Below are 22,333 nucleotides of genomic sequence, written 5' to 3'. Positions count from 1 at the left end.
TTGCTTAATCAATTTAGCTTAAGGCTTATTAATGTTGATGTTTTTATAAATTTTAAATGTTTTCCTGTTTCGTAAATAATATAATATTTATTTTAATAATATTTTCTTTTATACCTATTTATTTCCCCTTGTATTCCTAGAAAATTTTTATTATTTATAAACACAAAATTTAATTCAATTTTATTTCTAACAAACATTTAAAACTTTATTCTTCTAAAAACTTTTGCTACTTTTTATTAATTTTTCCTTTAGAAAGAGAAAAAAATACAAAAACCTAGCTAGGAAATAACGAACAATAACAACAATAAAACCATTTAATGTTAAATAATTCAAGTTAATAACAATTTCTTTCTTTAACTTTTCCACCAAAAAAAAAAAACTTTTTTCTTTCATTGCTGGTACTTTTACTATTGTGGCGTTTTCTACCATCATCCATAATACAAGAAGGGATAATTAGAATGAATACGTACAACAAAAATGACTTTATACGAAAATGGGGGCTATAACCTTATAATATTCTATAAACCACGCAGCATATCCTTGGGGACCAAAACAGGTCCTAGAGGTATGTATGGGTGGGGAGGACAAGCGAGTATGCGTGTGTGTGTGGGGTTGGTTGGTTGAAAAAAGGTACAATTGTTGTTAGTTAAACCACCACATAAAAACCGCAAAATTTGCAGTTAACTGATAAGCAAGAAATAAAGTTTGTTTTTATTTTTCTGTTGGCTCTTTGGAGTGTGTTCATGCTATGAGGAAAAGTCATTTTGTTACAATTTATGTTTTCGAATAAGTACAATAATTACTAACCCCTCCTTTGATTTGATAAATGATAAATATCTTAAGAAACAGGTATATACCCAACTTTTTCTATTTGTTTTTTTGTTAAAATAAAAACTCCTAATAATGTTTATTTGTTTTGTGAAATTCGTTTATGGTTTTAGCCAAAAGGCATTTTTGTTATACATTTAAAATATGTTTGAAATTAAGTTGGTTATTTTTTAATAAAATTATTTTTGGGGGGAAATATCCATTCCCGAGGCTTAAATAATGTGTTTATCACATGTTAAGTTATTTTTTAAAAATTTTAAAGGACCATTTTGAAATCTTGAAAATCTGTGATACTTCTTTGATTTATAGTAACAATTTGTAGTAAATTATAAAGTCTATATGTTGGGAATCATAGGTATATGGATATAATAACATTTATGATCAAGTTAGAGATAAAATGCAGTATAAATGCTTTAAATGGTCTTAATTATTCATCGAGTTATCTTGACTTACAAAATACAAATTTTCCTTGCTAAAAATAACTGTAAATAACTCTTTCAAAAAGAGAGGTTCGAGAGCAACGTCGTTTAAACTGGGACTAAACTGAACTAGAACTAAAATATAACCGAAAAAAACTGCAAAAAAACGAAACAAGAACTGAACACGAACAAAATAAGAACTGAACTAGAACTAAACCAGAACTAAACTAGAACTAAAATAGAACTAAACTAGAACTAAACTAGAACTAATTAGAACTAAACTATAACAAAACTAGAACTAAACTATAACTAAACTAGAACTTTAGTTTTGTTCTAGTTTAGTTATAGTTTAGAACTGAAGTAGAACAGAACTAGAACAGAATTAGAACATACTAGAACAGAACTAGAACATAACTAGAATAAAACTAGAACAGAACTAGAAAAGAACTAGAACAGAACTAGAAAAGAACTAGAACAGAACTAGAACAGAACTAGAACAGAACTAGAAAAGAACTAGAACAGAACTAGAACAGAACTAGAACAGAACTAGAACAGAACTAGAACAGAACTAGAACAGAACTAGAACAGAACTAGAATAGAACTAGAACAGAACTAGAACAGAACTAGAACAGAACTAGAACAGAACTAGAACAGAACTAGAACAGAACTAGAACAGAACTAGAACAGAACTAGAACAGAACTAGAACAGAACTAGAACAGAACTAGAACAGAACTAGAACAGAACTAGAGCAGAACTAGAACAGAACTAGAGCAGAACTAGAACAGAACTAGAACAGAACTAGAACAGAACTAGAACAGAACTAGAACAGAACTAGAGCAGAACTAGAACAGAACTAGAACAGAACTAGAACAGAACTAGAACAGAACTAGAACAGAACTAGAACAGAACTAGAACAGAACTAGAACAGAACTAGAACAGAACTAGAACAGAACTAGAACAGAACTAGAACAGAACTAGAACAGAACTAGAACAGAACTAGAACAGAACTAGAACAGAACTAGAACAGAACTAGAACAGAACTAGAACAGAACTAGAACAGAACTAGAACAGAACTAGAACAGAACTAGAACAGAACTAGAACAGAACTAGAACAGAACTAGAACAGAACTAGAACAGAACTAGAACAGAACTAGAACAGAACTAGAACAGAACTAGAACAGAACTAGAACAGAACTAGAACAGAACTAGAACAGAACTAGAACAGAACTAGAACAGAACTAGAACAGAACTAGAACAGAACTAGAACAGAACTAGAACAGAACTAGAACAGAACTAGAACAGAACAGAACAGAACTAGAACAGAACTAGAACAGAACTTGAACAGAACTAGAGCAGAACTATAACAGAATTAGAACTGAACTAGATAGAATTGAACTAAACTGAACTATAAGTTTGTCATGCATGTATATTCCTTAAATCCTTACAACCCATATTTACTCTCACACACCCTATAGCGATTGGCTATAAAATCGTTTCTTTTAAAATGTTATGTTTTAATTTATACAGACTTTTTGTAGCAAAAAAGTAAAAAAAAAGAACTTTTTATAACCTCTGGATGTAGTATCATGTTTAGAAAAGGAACACATACATACTTGTGTAGAAACGTAGAATTTTCATTAAAAAAATAAAATGCTGTTGTTATTTTTAACTACACAGAAAGAGAAATCCACTTTTAAACAAGATGGAAAAACAAAGGCATCAACATCATCATCGTCATTACATATTGCCCAAGTCCCAAGTAGTAGTGCCAAAGTAGAAGGATGCCAGGATATTGTTGTTACTTGTTGAGTAAATGGTTTAGATATGACATGTTTTCCCTGCTGTTGTTTTGTATTTAGTTTTTTTTTATTTATATATATGGTTTTTTTTACGATGACAAGACAAGTTTTACATTTACTAATGGTCAAATATACTCATAACAAATATATTTACACAGAACTGCAAAAATAAAAAAAACAAAACAGGACAAATAACTAAAAAGGCGCCTTGGGTTAGAAACAGGACAACTTAACCCATTTATTTGACATGAAATGAAAATATAATAATATTAGATTTAGTTGTTTGTTGTATGTAAGTATTTGTGTTACGAAATGACTGTAGAAACTTAAAACAGAATTAGAAATTCATTAGCAGAAGAAATGTTTAGGAAATTTTAGTTCAGTTAAAGTAAATTACTAAAATTTAAATTGAACATTTTTAATAGAGGGAACTGAATATTGCACTTAACTCCTTGCCTGGTCAACATAATACTTAAAAATTAAATTAAATAAACTCTCCCCCAGCAAACAAATCCAGAACAATTTTGTTACTTTAATAACTCCTTGGGGTATATTTTAAGAGGTTTTTTCTTTAACACAAATATCTTTTATAAAAAAATAACAAAATTTTTCTTAATTTTTTTTGTGTATTCTAACAATTTAAAAAAAAATTTTTTCTTCTCAAACTTCCTTACTTTTTCAAGCGTTGTCGCTACAGAAAACATGTTGATGATCCTTTTTAATAAAATTACCTTAACGCAAAACATTACCTGTATATTTTCTAAGACGGATGAGTGGTTTTTGGTTGACATTGTCTACATTTTTATGTGATTCCTTGTTGTTTTCCTACAAACAAACTCGTATAACATTTTTTTTTCCAGACATTTTTCTTAATTTACTTTCTTAAGTTGTAAATTTATTTTTCGTGTTAGACGAAAAAATAAATATACCTTTATAGCAATATATAAAAAGCAGTCTACATGTTATTTCGTTCGTTTTGAAACACTTTTAGTGTTTGGGGAGATTAAGGAATTATTCCCCAAAGACTAATGTTTGGTTTATGATACCAAACCACATTTTAACGTTGATTCGCTCGTTCCTTGTCAATAGACAGCATAAAACTGCAGCAACCATTTCAGTATGTATTTGGTATAAGAAATTATGGCAACAATAACTTTAGGAGTAAACAACGAAATGAACTTAAAGATGAAAATATGAATGGGTGAGTCATGTTGTGATAATTAGGTTGGAAACTTATGCACTTCAAACAAGTCAAAAAAAAATTTAAAGCATTTTTAAGCGATTTTCTGATTCGCTTTAGTTCTTATTGATTTAAGTACATTTCTAGTTCAGTTCTAGTACAGTTCTAGTTCAGTTCTAGTTCAGTTTCTAGTTAGTTAGTTCAGTTCTAGTTCAGTTCTAGTTCAGTTCTAGTTCAGTTCTAGTTCAGTTCTAGTTCAGTTCAGTTAGTTCAGTTCTAGTTCAGTTCTAGTTCAGTTCTAGTTCAGTTCTAGTTCAGTTCTAGTTCAGTTCTAGTTCAGTTCTAGTTCAGTTCTAGTTCAGTTCTAGTTCAGTTCTAGTTCAGTTCTAGTTCAGTTCTAGTTCAGTTCTAGTTCAGTTCTAGTTCAGTTCTAGTTCAGTTCTAGTTCAGTTCTAGTTCAGTTCTAGTTCAGTTCTAGTTCAGTTCTAGTTCAGTTCTAGTTCAGTTCTAGTTCAGTTCTAGTTCAGTTCTAGTTCAGTTCTAGTTCAGTTCTAGTTCAGTTCTAGTTCAGTTCTAGTTCAGTTCTAGTTCAGTTCTAGTTCAGGTTCTAGTTCAGTTCTAGTTCAGTTCTAGTTCAGTTCTAGTTCAGTTCTAGTTTAGTTCTAGCTCAGCTATAGTTCAGTTCTATTTTAATTCTAGTTCAGGTTCTTTCAGTTCTAGTTCAGTTCTTATCAGTTCTACTTCATAATGGGTTTGTGCTGATGTTTCTAACGCACAATAATACAGGTCCTATACCCACCTGAAAGTATACCAATCGGTTTAGAATCATTTTCTGAGTCGATTTAGCTATGTCCGTCCGTCTGACTGTCCGTCCTACAGGTCGCATTATAATTCAATGAAATTTGGTACATGATCTTAGCAGGGACGAAGCCTATTGAAAGTGCTTATGATCGGTCCATTGTTTCACCAACTAGCTCCCATGCAACTGAACCCCCGAAAAGGGCTTGTAAACCTTTTAGTCAAACTACAGGTCGCAATTTTGAAGATAATTGAATGAAATTTGGTAAATAATCTTCTATAGTACTAAAGACAAAACCTATTAAAAATGTTTAATCTCGGTTCATGATTTCACCTAGCCCCCATACAACTGAACCCCCGAAAAGGTCTTTTAAGTTCATAGTTATGTTTAATATACTCGTATCTCGACAAAACCTTGATAACCCTCATAAATATTATAATTATAGGGCCTCATTTGACCCTAGCCCCTATATAAAGCCCCTTTCAAAATTTGACTTAAAAGTCCATAATTTTGTTCAACAATAAATGGCTTGAGTATATCTGAGGCAAGGTACAATTCAACTTAAATGCTTTATTATGAACACTAAATCACATTTTATTTTTATAACTGGTGCAGGGTATTATATGGTCAGCATCGCCTAGTCGCAACTATAATTTCAGTTCAATTCTAAATCAGTCCTAGTTTATAGTTCTATTTCTGCCAGGAAGCCAGAGAATCTACAAAATTTAATAAGTAATTCTGAAATATGGGGTCAAATTCTGGTTTGAAAATTTCTCTAACACAATATTTTAAAGTTCTATTTAGGTTTCAATTGCCCCAATTTCATATACACTATAACAAACTAATTGAAAAGATTCCCCTTGTTTAAATAATAGAAGATTTTTGAAATTGATTTTTCTAAAAAAGTTTGGTCTTTAGGCCGTCAGTCCAGCCACAAATCCCAGACAGGAGCAACCCCGTCGGAACCGTGGGAGTGATTGTAATCACGAGAGATCATAATCCTGAATCATCACACGACCTTATTAATAGGGTAGAACGTCAGTTCTTACCACTACCAATGACAAATTTTACAGTGAAAAAGTAAACTTTAAGTGTTAAAAAATTTATAAACTAAATGGGAATTAAGTGAAATAAAAACGAATAACCAACAGATACAAAAATATAAAACAACGAATAGAAAGAAATGAAAAAAGTATAAAATATAACACAACAACAATTTCAATGTTTTACTGATAACAAGCACATGGTTTTACCCACAAAACTACTTATAAGAATGACGACATTAGTATGTTTACACTAACAACATTGTGTTGCTGTGTATAACAACAAACACGAGGGTTGTTTGGTTGAAATACTTAAGAAGTGAGTCAGTCAATTCAGACGTCTGTCCTCTATTAAACACTTTACTGTAGAATTTGTTAGTGTAAGATCATTGCTAAACTTATGAGATCATTTTGTTTCTAGATTTTTTTTTTAAATCTAAGATCGTTTAGTGTTTTATTAAATTTTATAAATAAAAAAATCTTCCCATACCGGGAATCGAACCCGGGCCTTCTGGGTGAAAGCCAGATATCCTAGCCACTAGACCATATGGGATATATACAAACCAACGGAAATTTGCCTACACGTACTCTTTATTTGCTATTTTAGTGGTGGTTTAGTGAAATGTTAATTTGCTGTTAGCAGTAGTTTACTGTTGTGTTAGTGTAATACTAAGAGCGAAGTGGTTTATTGTGCTCTTTTGTTGTAAATAAGTATGTAAAATTTTGGTTGTGGAATTGTTTGTGTTTCTTTGTAATATGAATGTGTTTAGTAATTTTTGTTATTGTTCTAAAGCAAATTACCCACTCACTTGGGTTTATTTATAAACGTGCTTATTAACACAGTGTTGGGTTGAAATTTTTGTTAAAATTAAGCAGTGGCGTTTTGAGAAATGTTTTAGGTATTAAGTGTTTTAGAAAATCGTTTTATAGCAAAATTTTAAACAAAAGTTTGAAGATAATTCAACATTCTTTAGACATTTATCTAATAATGGAGAAAATAACAGTAACAGCATTGAAAGCTTGATTTTTTTTCTTTTCTTTCCATAGATTTTACTAACAAAACTAAGCTTCTTTGTATTATGGTTGCTGTTACTAATTTACAAAGATATTCCTTTGTAAAATTTAAAAAAAACTAAAAATTTTTTTTATCACAAAAACATATTTTACTTCAACTGCATTTTTCTTCCACAACATTAAATATTTTAAACAAAAATTAAGATTTTCAAAAACCACACATCATTACCTTTCCAATGATATATAATATGTGGTATCTTACTCTTGCTAACACTTTAAAATAAAGCTTGCAAGTCTGTTATCTTGATATATTATCTATTAGTATTAGCAAAGCCTACTATGCGGTTCTCATTTTTTCTATGCACCACCTGCCTTAAGCTTGCGAAGTGTTGTTGTTGTTAATAATGGCAATGCATAGAGGTCTTAAGTAAACTTTTAACGACGGCCGAGCACACATTGTATTGTTGCACATGTTGCGTAACTGACAAGGTTAACGTTCATAGAATCCATATAAAAGAGATTTTCACTAAAATTTAGAATTTTCAGCAAAAATTTTAATTTTCATTAAAAATTAATTTATTCACTAAAAATTTATATATTCACAAAAAATTCATATTTTCACTAAAATTTCACCAAAAATTTGAAATTTAACTAAAAATTCATATTTTCACTAAAAATTTATATATTCACTAAAAATTCATATTTTCACTAAAAATTCATATTTTCACTAAAAATTTATATTTTCACTAAAAATTCATATTTTCACTAAAATTTCACAAGAAATTTATATTTTCGCTAAAATTTTTTATTTTCACTAAAAATTCATATTTTCACTAAAAATTCATATTTTCACTAAAAATTCATATTTTCACTAAAAATTCATATTTTCACTAAAAATTAATATTTTTACTAAAAATTTATATTTTCAGTAAAAATTCATATTTTCACTAAAAATTCATATTTTCACAAAAAAGTCATATTTTCACTAAATATTCATATTTTCAATAAAAATTTATATTTTCTCTAAAATTTTATAGACTATAGTCTAGTCTTTAGTCTTTAGTCTTGTCTATAGTCTAGTCTATAATCTGGACTATAGTCTTGTCTATAGTCTGTACTATAGTCTATAGTCTTGTCTATAGTCTTGTCTATAGTCTTGTCTATAGTCTTGTCTATAGTCTTGTCTATAGTCTTGTCTATAGTCTTGTCTATAGTCTTGTCTATAGTCTTGTCTATAGTATGGACTATAGTCTTGTCTATAGTATGGACTATAGTCTTGTCTATAGTATGGACTATAGTCTTGTCTATAGTATGGACTATAGTCTTGTCTATAGTCTGGACTATAGTCTTGTCTATAGTCTGGACTATAGTCTTGTCTATAGTCTGGACTATAGTCTTGTCTATAGTCTTGTCTATAGTCTTGTCTATAGTCTTGTCTATAGTGTTGTCTATAGTCTTGTCTATAGTCTTGTCTATAGTCTTGTCTATAGTCTGGACTATAGTCTGGACTATATTCTGGACTATAGTCTGGACTATAGTCTGGACTATAGTCTGGACTATAGTCTGGACTATAGTCTGGACTATAGTCTGGACTATAGTCTGGACTATAGTCTGGACTATAGTCTGGACTATAGTCTGGACTATAGTCTGGACTATAGTCTGGTCTATAGTCTGGACTATAGTCTGGACTATAGTCTGGACTGTAGTCTGGACTATAGTCTGGACTATAGTCTTGTCTATAGTCTGGACTATAGTCTTGTCTATAGTCTGGACTATAGTCTTGTCTATAGTCTGGACTATAGTCTTGTCTATAGTCTGGACTATAGTCTTGTCTATAGTCTGGACTATAGTCTTGTCTATAGTCTGGACTATAGTCTTGTCTATAGTCTGGACTATAGTCTTGTCTATAGTCTGGACTATAGTCTTGTCTATAGTCTGGACTATAGTCTTGTCTATAGTCTGGACTATAGTCTTGTCTATAGTCTGGACTATAGTCTTGTCTATAGTCTGGACTATAGTCCTGTCTATAGTCTGGACTATAGTCTTGTCTATAGTCTGGACTATAGTCTTGTCTATAGTCTGGACTATAGTCTTGTCTATAGTCTGGACTATAGTCTTGTCTATAGTCTGGACTATAGTCTTTTCTCTAGTCTGGACTATAGTCTTGTCTATAGTCTTGACTATAGTCTTGTCTATAGTCTGGACTATAGTCTTGTCTATAGTCTGGACTATAGTCTTGTCTATAGTCTGGGCTATAGTCTCGTCTATAGTCTGGACTGTAGTCTTGTCTATAGTCTGGACTATAGCCTTGTCTATAGTCTGGACTATAATCTAGTCTATAGTCTGTACTATAGTCTAGTCTATAGTCTGGACTATAGTCTTGCCTATAGTCTGGACTATAGTCTTGTCTATAGTATGGACTATAGTCTTGTCTATAGTTTGTACTATAGTCTTTTCTATAGTCTGAACTATAGTCTTGTCTATAGTATGGACTATAGTCTTGTCGATAGTCGGGACTATAGTCTTGTCTACAGTCTGGACTATAGTCTTGTCTATAGTCGGACTATAGTCTTGTCTATAGTCGGACTATAGTCTTGTCTATAGTCGGACTATAGTCTTGTCTATAGTCTGGACTATAGTCTTGTCTGTAGTCTGGACTATGGTCTTGTCTATAGTCTGGACTATAGTCTTGTCTATGGTCTGGACTATGGTCTGGACTATGGTCTGGACTATGGTCTGGACTATGGTCTTGTCTATAGTCTGGACTATGGTCTTGTCTATAGTCTGGACTATGGTCTTGTCTATAGTCTGGACTATAATCTTGTCTATAGTCTGGACTATAATCTTGTCTATAGTCTGGACTATAATCTTGTCTATAGTCTGGACTATAGTCTTGTCTATAGTCTGGACTATAGTCTTGTCTACAGTCTGGACTTTAGTCTTGTCTATTGTCTGGAATATGGTCTTGTCTATAGTCTGGACTATAGCATTTTCTATAGTCTGGACTATAGTCTTGTCTATAGTCTGGACTATAGTCTTGTCTATAGTCCAGACTATAGTCTTGTCTATAGTCTTGTCTATAGTCTTGTCTATAGTCTGGACTATGGTCTTGTCTATAGTCTGGACTATAGTCTGGACTATAATCTGGATTATAGTCTGGACTATAGTCTGGACTATAGTCTGGACTGTAGTCTGGACTATAGTCTGGACTATAGTCTTGTCTATAGTCTGGACTATAGTCTTGTCTATAGTCTGGACTATAGTCTTGTCTATAGTCTGGACTATAGTCTTGTCTATAGTCTGGACTATAATCTTGTCTATAGTCTGGACTATAGTCTTGTCTATAGTCTGGACTATAGTCTTGTCTATAGTCTGGACTATAGTCTTGTCTATAGTCTGGACTATAATCTTGTCTATAGTCTGGACTATAATCTTGTCTATAGTCTGGACTATAGTCTTGTCTATAGTCTGGACTATAGTCTTGTCTATAGTCTGGACTTTAGTCTTGTCTATAGTCTGGACTATGGTCTTGTCTATGGTCTGGACTATGGTCTTGTCTATAGTCTGGACTATGGTCTTGTCTATAGTCTGGACTATGGTCTTGTCTATAGTCTGGACTATAATCTTGTCTATAGTCTGGACTATAATCTTGTCTATAGTGTGGGCTATAATCTTGTCTATAGTCTGGACTATGGTCTTGTCTATAGTCTGGACTATAATCTTGTCTATAGTCTGGACTATAATCTTGTCTATAGTGTGGGCTATAATCTTGTCTATAGCCTGGACTATAATCTTGTCTATAGTCTGGACTATAATCTTGTCTATAGTCTGGACTATAATCTTGTCTATAGTCTGGACTATAGTCTTGTCTATAGTCTGGACTATAGTCTTGTCTATAGTCTGGACTTTAGTCTTGTCCATAGTCTGGACTATAGTATTGTCTATAGTCTGGATTATAATGTTGCCTATTGTCTGTACTCTGGACTGTAGTTTTGTCCATAGTCTATACTATAGTCTTGTCTAGAGTATTATCTACAATCTTGATTTTATTCTTGACTATGGTCTAGGTTATAGTCTTGTCCAGATTATGGGCTGGACTCTAATCAGGACTATAGTCAAAACTATAGTCTGCTTCAAAGACCAACCCTAATTTTTTGAAATAGCCTGACAATTCAATAAATATTCCAAAAAATAAAAATCCAATAATTCAAAATGCATTTCCTGAAATCGTTCTACCCTTTTGAAATATGATAATCACGTGATTCACTTGACTTAAAAACAACTCTTTCATAACTCTTCCTAAAAACAGGATAATACAGGGATAAAGAGAAAGAAAAACTAATACAAGTTGCATGTTAGCATAATATTAATTGAAATCACAAAGAATTTTTATTATTTTTTCAACTTTTGTAACCTAATAGATATAGAGAAATAACACAAACAAAGAGAGAGATTTTGGAAGGGGCGACTAAAGGAAAGGAGTGTTTGGAATGTTGATTGTAGTTGGGAAAAACAAACAAGTTGGGTGCTGGGGGAGGCATGGAGGGAGGTGGGTCATTTTCACGGTGGACTTTAATAATATTATATTAAAGAACGGGAGTCTACACACACTCAAATATATATTACATGTTGTATTATAAAGAATATTTGTTTAAACAGCTGTTGTTAGTTAGAGGAGAAAAACAAATAAGATTTAAACAGCAACAACAACAACAACAACAGTTGGGTATACACAATTATATGCCACATTTGGTAGCACCAAAACTTATATTGGTTTGAAGAAGAAAAAAAGGTTTAAATACTATTGTTGTTGGTTTACTGTTGGTCAAAATGTTAACGACCATAATACACGTTTTTATGGGGAGTAAAATTGACGCCACAATAATTATGTGTGTAATATATGTGGCCGAGTATAGAGTGTTTGTACCTATGTCTGTAAATTGTATTTCAAACTATAATTTTCCACTTAAATAACAAAGTGAAAATTTGAAATGAATTTATAAATATTTTGTAAGCACGTGATTGTAAATACAATAACAACAAAGGGAAACAACAATAAATTGGTTACATTGTAAATTAAACTGAAAATTTGAGTAAAATAAAAATAATTAGAACTTTGCATACTAAAGAACACATTTGTTAAAAGAGCTTTTATCTGAAGATAAAAACATATCTTAAGCCTCACAATAACAACAATCCCGTATTGTCTAGTGGTTAGGATATCCGGCTCTCACCCGGAAGGCCCGGGTTCGATTCCCGGTACGGGAAATATTCTTTTTTTTTTATATTATTAAGTAATTTAACATTTAATTTTAATTAATTTTGTTTCCATTTATACTTTATAGCTTTTTAATTTAATATACTTTTCCCATTTTACCTATCAAAAGGTGCTCATGTGCAAAAAATGTGGTTTACATTCATTTATTGTGCCTGCATGTCTGCACGCAAATTATGTGGTTGCCTTTTTCTGCAAAATGCATTTTAATTTCTATGTTTTGTGTATTATTTTTATTTATTTCATAACGGAAAAGTATGTCAAAATGTTTTTAATCTGCCACGTTGGTTTTATATGTTAGTGTTTTCTTTTAGATTTCAATTTAGTTAAAAAATTGTGTATTTTTTTGTAGGCATTTTTATATGGAAATGAAAGTAAAATTATCACACATCGTTTTTTCTTTCTATGAATAATAGTAGTAGGGGTTATAGAAAAGGTAAATATATAAAAAAGGGAAGGTTAGCTAAAAGGAAAATTCCCGTACCGGGAATCGAACCCGGGCCTTCCGGGTGAGAGCCGGATATCCTAACCACTAGACAATACGGGATCGTCAATTGCCACATGCAATAGCAAGTTTTGGTTACATCAAGACACATTCTGTGGCAACATTGCAATCCGCAGGAGTCTAAAAAGTAGCACTTCCCGTACCGGGAATCGAACCCGGGCCTTCCGGGTGAGAGCCGGATATCCTAACCACTAGACAATACGGGATTGTTAATTGCAACATGCTACAGTAAGTTTTGGTTACAGCAAGATACATTTTGTGGCAACATTGTAATCCATAGGATTCTAAAAAGTAGCATTTCCCGTACCGGGAATCGAACCCGGGCCTTCCGGGTGAGAGCCGGATATCCTAACCACTAGACAATACGGGATTGTTAAGTGCAACACAATAAAGGAACATTTAGGTCTAGAGAGAAAACACATTTTATTTTGTAGGAATCTAAAATATCAATATTCCAAATCCACGAATTTTGGGTAGGAGCACGAAATTCGGATTGTTACTTCATACATTTTACAGAACAAAAGGTTCTACAACATACCTTGTGGCGGCTTTGTAAGAAGGAGTTTCAAAAAAATGAATTTCCCGTACCGGGAATCGAACCCGGGCCTTCCGGGTGAGAGCCGGATATCCTAACCACTAGACAATACGGGATTGTTATAGGAACAGAACTAGAACTGAACTAGAACTGAACTAGAACTGAACTAGAACTGAACTAGAACTGAACTAGAACTGAACTAGAACTGAACTAGAACTGACTAGAACGACTAGAACTGAACTAGAACTGAACTAGAACTGAACTAGAACTGAACTAGAACTGAACTAGAACTGAACTAGAACTGAACTAGAACTGGAACTAGAACTGAACTAGAACTGAACTAGAACTGACTAGAACTGAACTAGAACTGAACTAGAACTGAACTAGAACTGAAACTAGAACTGAACTAGACTGAACTAGAAACTGAACTAGAACTGAACTAGAACTGAACTAGAACTGAACTAGAACTGAAACTAGAACTGAACTAGAACTGAACTAGAAACTGAACTAGAACTGAACTGACTGACTGAACTGAACTAGAACTGAACTAGAACTGAACTAGAACTGAACTAGAACTGAACTAGACGAACTAGAACTGAACTAGAACTGAACTAGAACTGAAACTAGAACTGACTAGACTGAACGAGAACTGAACTAGAACTGAACTAGAACTGAACTAGAACTGAACTAGAAACTGAACTAGACGACTAGAATGAAACGAGAACTGAACTAGAACTGAACTAACTTAAACTAGAACTGAACTAGAACTGAACTAGAACTGAACTAGAACTGAACTAGAACTGAACTAGAACTGAACTAGAACTGAACTAGAACTGAACTAGAACTAACTAGAAAGACTAGAACTGAACTAGAACTGAACTAGAACTGAACTAGAACTGAACTAGAACTGAACTAGAACTGAACTAGAAATGAACTAGAACTGAAACTAGACTGAACTAGAACTGAACTAGAACTGAACTAGAACTGAACTAGACGACTAGAACTGACTAGAACTGAACTAGAACTGAACTAGAACTGAACTAGAACTGAACTAGAACTGAACTAGAACTGAACTAGAACTGAACTAGAACTGAACTAGAACTGAACTAGAAACTGAACTAGAACTGAACTAGAACTGAACTAGAACTGAACTAGAATGACTAGAACTGACTAGAACTGAACTAGAACTAACTGAGAACTGAACTACTAGAACTGAACTAGAACTGAACTAGAACTGAACTAGAACTGAACTAGAACTGAACTAGAACTGAACTAGAACTGAACTAGAACTGAACTAGAACTGAACTAGAACTGAACTAGAACTGAACTAGAACTGAACTAGAACTGAACTAGAACTGAACTAGAACTGAACTAGAACTGAACTAGAACTGAACTAGAACTGAACTAGAACTGAACTAGAACTGAACTAGAACTGAACTAGAACTGAACTAGAACTGAACTAGAACTGAACTAGAACTGAACTAGAACTGAACTAGAACTGAACTAGAACTGAACTAGAACTGAACTAGAACTGAACTAGAACTGAACTAGAACTGAACTAGAACTGAACTAGAACTGAACTAGAACTGAACTAGAACTGAACTAGAACTGAACTAGAACTGAACTAGAACTGAACTAGAACTGAACTAGAACTGAAATAGAACTGAAATACTGAACTAGAACTGAACTAGAACTGAACTAGAACTGAACTAGAACTGATTTGTTAAGGTTTTTATAGTTTTTAGGTTCCATATCTTAGGTTGTTCAGTGACGACATAAACCATTTTGAAAAATTTATCTTAGCAAAGACACAAAAATTTAGTAGTCAGATGACAACATTAAGTCAGTATTTCCTCTTATGTATTGGAAATTTTTGTTAAAAATGTAGTATTTCCCGTACCGGGAATCGAACCCGGGCCTTCCGGGTGAGAGCCGGATATCCTAACCACTAGACAATACGGGATTGTTGTTACATAAACTACAGTTCTATTCTTAAAGAACATTTTTGAATAAAAACTATTTTTAGCAGCTGGAAAATTATTTCGAAAAATCTTGGAAAAATTCTGGATATCATACTCTCGGGATAACTTCCCATATTAATAATAGTTATGACTTCACTTAAAATGTTACTGAAATGAAAAAAATATAAAACTGAAAAAAAAAAAAAACTTAAACATGTGAACACAAGAAAAAAAGTTCACATTTAATCACGCAAATTCATTCATATTTACGAGTATGTTCAAATATTCTTTACATACAAATATCATGTATAAATGCTCCTTTTTTATTTCCTTTTCGGGTGGAATAATACTTGCTGTTTAAAGTGGATAACGTTACCGAAATCCCTCTACAACACCCAAGTGCTTTTATATTCCACAACTTTGTTCGTTTTTGTTGCTTCTGCTGCTGAAAAACCAACAATGCACAATTTTTTTCTTTTATTTTTGTTGGTTTTTAAATGCACATCACAAACGTTGTTGCATTTTCTGGTTTTATATGGATTTAGGTTTTGAATTCCTTTTCTGTTCATTTTTGTTGCTGAATCTTTTTATATTTTTTTGTGGAATTCTGCAACGTACTTCCTAACGCTTATCGCCATGTAACATGGCCAATATGATGGCGGCGTAGTTTTGCTTTATAAAACGGAAAAAATGGAGGAAGAAACAAAAAAATTAAAAGTGCTTTTCACAATGATTTTTAAACACAAGTGAAATACAGTGAGAAAAATTAAGGATACAAAAATTAAATCTTTTGTAACCGTTTTTACTACTTTTGAGTTTGAATTTCGTCAACCTTTTTTCTTTCACTGTAACTGATAACATACACACACACTCACCATAATGCCACAAAACAAAAACTTGTTTATAATAACTGTGCTGCATAAAAATTTTTGTTGAAGTGCCTTTTCGTGTTTGTTTTTCTAAAGTTTTTCTAACTTCTAAAAAAACTAGTGCCATACGCGGATAAAACAAAAAATAAGTACTTTTTAAGGCTTTTTTAGCAGATTTTGGTAGAATTTTCATTAGAACTAAGTTAAAGGAATTAAGTTTTATTATAAATTTTGTTCACAACAATTTGTTGCATTTAATCGTATTTGCACTATGTAGATGTGTAATGAAAAATATGATAATAATCGGAAAATGTTGAAACAATTATTAGAAATTGTTCAATTTTAAAAGCAAAGTAGACATTTAAGGGGTATTTGTAGAAAAAACAGCTTAATTTTAGTTCAGTTGTAGTTCAGTTCTAGTTCAGTTCTAGTACAGTTCTAGTTCAGTCTAGTTCAGTAGTTCATTCTAGTTCAGTTCTAGTTCAGTTCTAGTTCAGTTCTAGTTCAGTTCTAGTTCAGTTCTAGTTCAGTTCTAGTTCAGTTCTAGTTCAGTTCTAGTTCAGTTCTAGTTCAGTTCTAGTTCAGTTCTAGTTCAGTTCTAGTTCAGTTCTAGTTCAGTTCTAGTTCAGTTCTAGTTCAGTTCTAGTTCAAGTTCTAGTTCAGTTCTAGTTCAGTTCTAGTTAGTTCTAGTTCAGTTCTAGTTCAGTTCTAGTTCAGTTAGTTCAGTTCTAGTTCAGTTCTAGTTCAGTTCTAGTTCAGTTCTAGTTCAGTTCTAGTTCAGTTCGAGTTCAGTTCTAGTTCAGTTCTAGTAGTTCTAGTTCAGTCTAGTTCAGTTTCTAGTTCAGTTCTAGTTCAGTTCTAGTTCAGTTCTAGTTCAGTTCTAGTTCAGTTCTAGTCAGTTCTAGTTCAGTTCTAGTTCAGTTCTAGTTCAGTTCTAGTTCAGTTCTAGTTCAGTTCTAGTTCAGTTCTAGTTCAGTTCTAGTTCAGTTCTAGTTCAGTTCTAGGTCAGTTCTAGTTCAGTTCTAGTTCAGTTCTAGTTCAGTTCTAGTTCAGTTCTAGTTCAGTTCTAGTTCAGTTCTAGTTCAGTTCTAGTTCAGCTCAACTTCAGTTCTAGTTCAGTTCTAATTCAGTTCTAGTTCAGTTCTAGTTCAGTTCTAGTTAAGTTCTAGTTAAGTTCTAGTTCAGTTCTAGTTCAGTTCTAGTTCAGTTCTAGTTCAGTTCTAGTTCAGTTCTAATTCAGTTCTAGTTCAGTTCTAGTTCAGTTCTAGTTCAGTTCTAATTCAGTTCTAGTTCAGTTCTAGTTCAGTTCTAATTCAGTTCTAGTTCAGTTCTAGTTCAGTTCTAGTTCAGTTCTAGTTCAGTTCTAGTTCAGTTCTAGTTCAGTTTCTAGTTCAGTTCTAGTTCAGTTCTAGTTCAGTTCTAGTTCAGTTCTAGTTCAGTTCTAGTTCAGTTCTAGTTCAGTTCTAGTTCAGTTCTAGTTCAGTTCTAGTTCAGTTCTAGTTCAGTTCTAGTTCAGTTCTAGTTCAGTTCTAGTTCAGTTCTAGTTCAGTTCTAGTTCAGTTCTAGTTCAGTTCTAGTTCAGTTCTAGTTCAGTTCTAGTTCAGTTCTAGTTCAGTTCTAGTTCAGTTCTAGTTCAGTTCTAGTTCAGTTCTAGTTCAGTTCTAGTTCAGTTCTAGTTCAGTTCTAGTTCAGTTCTAGTTCAGTTCTAGTTCAGTTCTAGTTCAGTTCTAGTTCAGTTCTAGTCAGTTCTAGTTCAGTTCTAGTTCAGTTCTAGTTCAGTTCTAGTTCAGTTCTAGTTCAGTTCTAGTTCAGTTCTAGTTCAGTTCTAGTTCAGTTCTAGTTCAGTTCTAGTCAGTTCTAGTTTCTAGTTCAGTTCTAGTTCTAGTTCAGTTCTAGTTCAGTTCTAGTTCAGTTCTAGTTCAGTTCTAGTTCAGTTCTAGTTCAGTTCTAGTTCAGTTCTAGTTCAGTTCTAGTTCAGTTCTAGTTCAGTTCTAGTTCAGTTCTAGTTCAGTTCTAGTTCAGTTCTACTTCAATTCTAGTTCAGTTCGAGTTCAGTTCTAGTATGGAAACAAAGCTAGACCTGAACTTTAAATAAACAGAAATGTCTATACGTCTATAAATAGAGTTTTCTATATAAAAGTGTATACTTTTGTTTATAATATACTCCTTACGATATGCTAATAATTTCAAATATTCTTAACATTAAAGTTCAAATTCATGTGAACGTTCCTATAAGCAGTGTGTAAGTATTACATACATTAGAAGGATGACATTTAGATTTTATATAATTATATATATAAAAAAACAACAAAATTATGACTTCTACTAAATGGAACATCCCTAATGCCAAAAACATTTAGGTAAACAAGAAAGTATGTGTGTATTTGATTTTAGTCATTGTTTACATATGCCTTCACATGTTTTTGCAAGTATTGTTGTTGTTGTTGTTATTATTATTACTAATTTGTGTTGTTTTTGTTGAAGTTTAAATTATTTTGCATACGAAAACCCACATCCATACACATAAATCCATATTTGATGTATGAAAATCCAATTTTCCAGTGATTGATCATACATGTCCACATATCAAGTTCGTGGTTTGTATGTATTTTAAAGTTTTAGCAAATAATAACAACAATAGTAATAATGATAATAATCAACAACATCATTATTATCATGTATAAACATCATTATTATTAAAATATGTAATTGCATTGGCTACAATTTTTGAAATTTTACACCAGTTTGATTATTTGGTGTCATTCTATTATACAAACTGAGATGAATATATCCAGCCATATAAGGACATATGGATGAGTGACTGAATGGTTGGCTGGGTTGGTTAGATGGCTCAATGATTATTCTATACGTAGAGAAGAGTGATTGCTGATATACCTCATACTGTTTATTGATAAATGTGGAAAATATATTCAGACATATTAAGTGATATGGTTTGCTAAAAGTCAATATATCTGTGTTTGTTTGCTGGAGTCTGAACTAATAGTATGTGTGTGTATTTTCCAATGTGTAAATGTAGTAAATTTTTTACGTAAATATTGAGTAATTAAAGTAAAAATATTAAAAATCAACAAAAATACTATAGATTTGATTGATATTGTACACAGTCATGGTTAAATAAAATTGGAAGAGTGGTCGTAGTTTACCTATTTAAGGTGACCAATTTATTTTCTTTGGATTACATTTTACTGTAGTAAACTGTGTGCAAAAGCCACATTTCAATTGACAGCTATCCACAGTAGAAACTTTTTAACACTTTCCTATTCCAGAAACTGCTATACAGAAAACTTTCATTAACTTATACTGACGAACTGAACTGAACTGACTATAGACTCAACTAGAACTGAACTAGAACTGAACTAGAACTGAACTAGAACTGAACTAGAAACTGAACTAGAACTGAACTAGAACTGTACTAGAACTGAACTAGAACTGAACTAGAACTGAACTAGAACTGAACTAGACTGAACTAGAACTGAACTAGAACTGAACTAAAACTGAACTAGAACTGAACTAGAACTGAACTAGAACTGAACTAGAACTGAACTAGAACTGAACTAGAACTGAACTAGAACTGAACTAGAACTGAACGAGAAACTGAACTAGAACTGAACTAGAAACTGACTACTAGAAATAAACTGAACTAGAAAATAGAACTGAACTAGAAATAGACTGAACTAGAAATAGAACTGAACTAGAAATAGAACTGAACTAGAAATGAACTAGAACTGAACTAGAACTGAACTAGACTGAACTAGAACTGAACTAGAACTGAACTAGAACTAACTGAACTAGAACCTGAACTAGAACTGAACTAGAACTGAACTAGAACTGAACTAGAACGACTAGACTGAACTAGAACTGAACTAGAACCTGAAACTAGAACTGAACTAGACTGAACTGAACTGAACTAGAACTGAACTAGAACTGAACTAGAACTGAACTAGAACTGAACTAGAACTGAACTTAGAACGTAACTAGAACTGAACTAAACGAACTCAACTGAACTAGAACTGAACTAGAACTGAACTAGTACTGACTAGAACTGAACAAACTGACTGACAACTGAACTAGAACTGAACTAGAACTGAACTAAAGAACTGAACGAGAACCTCGAACTTGAAACTAGAACTGAACTAGAACTGAACTAGAACTGAACTAGAAACTGAACTAGAACTAGACCTGAACCTGAACTGAACTAGTACTGAATGAACTAAACTGAACTAGAACTGAACTAGAACTGAACTAGAACTGAACTAGAACTGAACTAGAACTGAACTAGTACTGAACTGAACTAGAACTGAACTAGAACTGAACTAGAAGTGAGCTAGAACTGAACTAGAACTGAACTAGAACGGAACTAGAACTGAACTAGAACTGAACTAGAACTGAACTAGAACTGAACTAGAACTGAACTAGAACTGAACTAGAACTGAACTAGAACTGACTAGAACTGAACTAGAACTGAACTAGAACTGAACTAGAAACTGAACTAGAACTAACTAGAAGATACTTTTGATTTTGAATTATTTACAAAAGCAACACTGTCTGAAGAAGATACATCTAAGATGAAAATTGTCAACAACAAATACTCAACATATTTCTGATTAAGAAACAACAAATATACAATTTTGTCCATATAATTATTCGGACATCAATTGTTGAATTTAAGTTTGTTTAAATTCATATTTAATTGGCTTATTTAAACAGATAGAACTTGCCCACTTGCCACCCCCGTCCCTAGAAAGGAAACATTTTGTGATTTCCTGTTTCCCCCATTAATCAATCACAAACAACACATGTCAATGAGTCACATCAATGGGAGATGTTTGTTTGTATTTTTAAATAAGACAACACAGACATAAATTCATTTAAATTCCAGATTTTTTTACTCCATTTCAAAACTGTTTTAAACAATCACACTCCATAGGAATCAGAATTGTTTACATTTGAATTTTGTTGGGCACAGGATAGAAATACAACACAAATAAACAAACAATGGAAAACTTTAGCAAGAAGTTGTAAATGAATGAAAAAAATCCTTGTAAAATCGAAAACAAATCAAAAGTGAAAATGAATTTTTAATCGTTTTCACTGTAAAAAGGCAAATACATAAAAAATCAATATTTTTTTTTGTTTCACTTACCATATCAATATAAAACGAATTAATTTATGTGTGCATATTTACATAGAGGGGTAGACAAAGTAAATATTTATTTTATATTCAAAATAAGTTAAAAAGAAACAAATTACAAGTATTTTTTTTTTTGGTAGTTCAATATATTAAAGATTCATTGAAATTTTACAGAGATTTATTATGCTGCACATGACAAAAAAGAAAATAATTTCAAAACCAAAATAACAAGAAAACAATTTTAATTCAATTAAAAACAAAAAAAAAAAAAGGAATAATAGAACTACAAACTTAAATATTTTATCTTGGTCTGAGTGATGTCCTGTGATAGAAAAAGTGATTGAATTGGTCTTGTATATATGTATGCAACAGCAGTCTGCTAAAATGTGAAATGAAATGAAGAATTTGTACTCAATTAACAGAAAACTAAATATTTACTTATACATTTTCACTTAACTGGACTCAACTCTACTTTACTCTACTCGAAATCATCATCATATGTATACATATGACGTACTCTAAAGCTATCACTGGAGTTTTTGCAAATTTATTTCATTTAGTTTTTTTCAGTTTCAACTTATTTTTTGTTTTCATAATACTACAGCACAATGATAATGATGCTGTGGACGATGCTGCTGGTGATACTGGTCATATATAGATGATATAAAAATCTGTGTTTAAATTGCAAATGTCCGTATATAATTTGCAATACACTGACTAAACAAATAACAGACAGACAGACGGCTGGATAGAGCGACGGACCATGTATGACCATACCAAAAAAAAAAAAAAAAAAGAGGAACTGTTGTGCATACAATATTGTCAGTTATATACTGTCAGTTTTCAATACTAACAAAATGGCACCAGTTGATAAAATTTTCCAATTGCTTACACATTTTTGCTTTACTTTACAGAAATTTCAGATTTTTACATGATCGTTTTTTAGTTTTGAA

General features: G+C 32.1%; 7 non-coding genes across 7 annotated transcripts; 1 reads left to right on the top strand and 6 right to left on the bottom strand.

The window, feature by feature from the left end:
• Nucleotides 1-6,550: 6,550 nt before the first annotated feature.
• Nucleotides 6,551-6,622, bottom strand: Trnae-uuc. Its single transcript has one exon. It is a non-coding gene; the product is annotated as a tRNA-Glu (tRNA).
• Nucleotides 6,623-12,279: 5,657 nt separating this feature from the next.
• On the top strand, nt 12,280-12,351 carry Trnae-cuc. Its single transcript has one exon. It is a non-coding gene; the product is annotated as a tRNA-Glu (tRNA).
• A 482-nt stretch (nt 12,352-12,833) lies between these two features.
• Nucleotides 12,834-12,905, bottom strand: Trnae-cuc. Its single transcript has one exon. It is a non-coding gene; the product is annotated as a tRNA-Glu (tRNA).
• A 92-nt stretch (nt 12,906-12,997) lies between these two features.
• Nucleotides 12,998-13,069, bottom strand: Trnae-cuc. The gene has a single exon. It is a non-coding gene; the product is annotated as a tRNA-Glu (tRNA).
• A 92-nt stretch (nt 13,070-13,161) lies between these two features.
• Nucleotides 13,162-13,233, bottom strand: Trnae-cuc. The gene has a single exon. It is a non-coding gene; the product is annotated as a tRNA-Glu (tRNA).
• Nucleotides 13,234-13,442: 209 nt separating this feature from the next.
• Nucleotides 13,443-13,514, bottom strand: Trnae-cuc. The gene has a single exon. It is a non-coding gene; the product is annotated as a tRNA-Glu (tRNA).
• Nucleotides 13,515-15,289: 1,775 nt separating this feature from the next.
• Nucleotides 15,290-15,361, bottom strand: Trnae-cuc. Its single transcript has one exon. It is a non-coding gene; the product is annotated as a tRNA-Glu (tRNA).
• Nucleotides 15,362-22,333: the final 6,972 nt, after the last annotated feature.

This window comes from Lucilia sericata, unplaced genomic scaffold, assembly GCF_015586225.1.
Source record: "Lucilia sericata isolate MDLA Ls3-8-SP2 unplaced genomic scaffold, ASM1558622v1 Contig000070F_arrow, whole genome shotgun sequence".
Taxonomy (NCBI): Eukaryota; Metazoa; Arthropoda; class Insecta; order Diptera; family Calliphoridae; genus Lucilia; species Lucilia sericata.
The sequence above is the reverse complement of the archived record's forward strand: the minus strand, read 5'-3'. Positions and strand labels throughout refer to the sequence as shown.